This window comes from Sceloporus undulatus, chromosome 9 (genome assembly GCF_019175285.1).
Source record: "Sceloporus undulatus isolate JIND9_A2432 ecotype Alabama chromosome 9, SceUnd_v1.1, whole genome shotgun sequence".
NCBI lineage: Eukaryota > Metazoa > Chordata > Lepidosauria > Squamata > Phrynosomatidae > Sceloporus > Sceloporus undulatus.
In genome coordinates, this window is record NC_056530.1 from 26,395,718 (window position 1) to 26,398,420 (window position 2,703).

The window sequence follows — 2,703 nt, forward strand, 5'->3', positions numbered from 1 at the left end:
CCCGAGAAAGGGGATGGAAAGGAGTGGAGGGAGGAGGACGGGGCAAACGTGCACATGATCCACATCGCGAGTTCGCAGGGACAACTATAAAGCCCAAATAAAGCATCTAGAAATTGATGTTGAAATGGAATCCTGCCTCCAGTTTGTCTGTATGTCTCTTTTCCTGGGTTTCACGGAGCCATTGAAACTATCATTGAATGCAGGAGGACCTCAGTGAGCAAAGCCTCAGTCAAAGAAGCTTCTCTTGACTAAGAAGCTGCTCTTTCACAGAGTCATTTTCTGCATCCTGGAATATAATCCTGGGATTTGTAGTTTGACGAGGTCTCGAGTCTCCTCTGCCAAAGAGAGCCGGTGCCTCACGAAACTACAAATCTGTCAGACGGAGCCATGGCAGCGAAAATGGTGTCGAAACCTCACTATTTCCACCATGTAAACGCCCCCACAAGCATGATCAGGTTGAAGTAGTGCAGAAAGCAATGCAATCTAGTTTAATGGGATTACCTTCAGTTTGATCCTAGCAAAGCAAATGGCAACTGCCTTGAGAATCCCTCCCTAAGCATTGGGTCATACTCTCTCGGTCTCAGAGGAAAGCAATGGCAAACTGTGCTGAGAAAACCCCTTGGTAGGGGTCACCATGAGTTGGAAAGCCCTTGGAGGCACACATAACGTTGTTAAATACCACTAATAAACACAGTAATTAAAAAACAAGTCAATTGTGAACGGTTTGCTGCTGTTTGCAAATACTTTCATCCATTTTCCTAGTGTTGTTGCCATTGTTGTTTTGCACCTTCAAGTCATTTCCATTTCTCATAAGGTGTGATAAGATCCCTTTCCATCCCAATTTTCCAGACCGCCACAGATAGATCTTTGGATGCCACTTATGGTTAAAGGTCGCCCTACCTGTCAGGGCTGTCGTGAGGGGATCCAAGACCTCCGACACCTTGCAGACAACCTCCATTCTGTGTGCAGAAGACTGAGTCCCATGTTTGACCTCTCCAACGCCGAGCTGACAGAGGTCTGTCTCTCTTTCCCAGAGAACTTCTGCCTGTCGAAGCCGCTGAGACCTAGCTAGCAAACTTGGGGTGTCAAAGCCAGCATCCGCTGCTCCTTGGCGCACGTTTCCTTCCGCTGGCTTTGCGCAACCGCTTCTGCAAAATGGGAATCTGAGCACGACAACAAGTCAACCCCGGTTGGACCTGTCTTACCTGTCGGTCTGAGGTCACATCGGTGCCCTGTGGATCCAATCCCAGCCTGGGTCCCAAGAGATCGAGCCAGCGATCCCGCAGCATTTGGGTCCCTCATGCCAGAATTAAAGAGAAACTTTAGAATCACAGGTGACACAAAAACGAGACCCGATGCGGCACCAAGGACCCTCTCAACGCACCGGCCCTGGAAGACTGTCTTTGGGATCGGGCCTCTTTTTCTCATTTCTTAATCTGTTCATTATTTCCCCCCAATTTTTCCCATTTTGCAAGCAGCAAAGAAACAAAAACCCAGCCTGAGGGGGTGAGGCATGAACGCCGGGTGGAACAAAAGCGGCAGTGTTTTGCTCGCGCAACGACAAAAAAGTGCGCGGGGGCTTCTTTTTTTGCAAACGCAGCAGAATTTGCAAAGAACGAGGGCCTGGCAGTGAGCGGCTTGGACTTCCAGCTTGCTTTGCAATCTATTCTCATTATCATTATTGGTTGCAAAGTGAGCTGGAGATCTGTGCCACTCATCATCAGGACTTCCTCCTCCTTGTCGTCATCATCATCATCATCATCGCTACCAGCAAGCTATAGAGATGGAGAAACACTAAACCAGAGGAAGTGTATTCATTCTCTGCTTTTGTCAAGCAATGGCACTGAATATTACCACCCACCATTTGAAGGGGAAAAATTTGGGGGGATGTAATGAAAATGTAGAGGGTAATAGTCGCTGTGATGATGATGATGATGATGATGATGATGCCACCAAAGTTAGAAGGGATCGGTCAATAGAAGGCCCTGTGTGCCTATGAAGCAGAAATGTAGACAAAACATCCAGGTGCATCAAATGGGATTCTGAGAACGGTAGTTTTGTGGGATGTTTAGCCCCAGTGCCACAAGAAAACCAGTGGGTTTCCATGGTCGAGTGGGGATTCGAACCCAGGTCTCTTCCAGAGTCTGAGCTCCAACCATATGCAACACTGCTTCCCTAAAATTTACCCTTTTCCAAGCATTGTGTTTTCCCTGTTTGTTAGCTCCGCATGCCCTCTAGTGTCTTTGCACAATCCCTGTGTGCAAAGAGCTGCGGCTGTGCTTTCCATGCACCCAACTATTCTCTTGGAGATAAAGCTGAGAACTGTGGAACTTCGGACTAAAGCCTGGAGCGGATATACCATTCTACCGCACAGATTTCCCTTCATGTTGCGCAACGGAGCATCTTTCTAGAGAAACAGCCCAGGATTGCCGATTTGGGGATTGCATCTGCGCTGCAGAAATAATGCAGTTTGACGCCACTTGAGCTGCCATGGCCAAATGTTATGGAATCCTGGGATCCGTACTTGGCCAAAGGACAAATCCCAGGATTCCATAGCATGGGACCATGGCATTTAAAGTGGCATCAGAGTGGATTAATTCTGCGGTGCAGATGGCAGCCTTGATCTCCTCCTTTCTTTTTTGTGACTAAGAACCATAAAGAGGTGCAACACAGAGCCAATGAGCCTAAAGCCAATAGATTTAT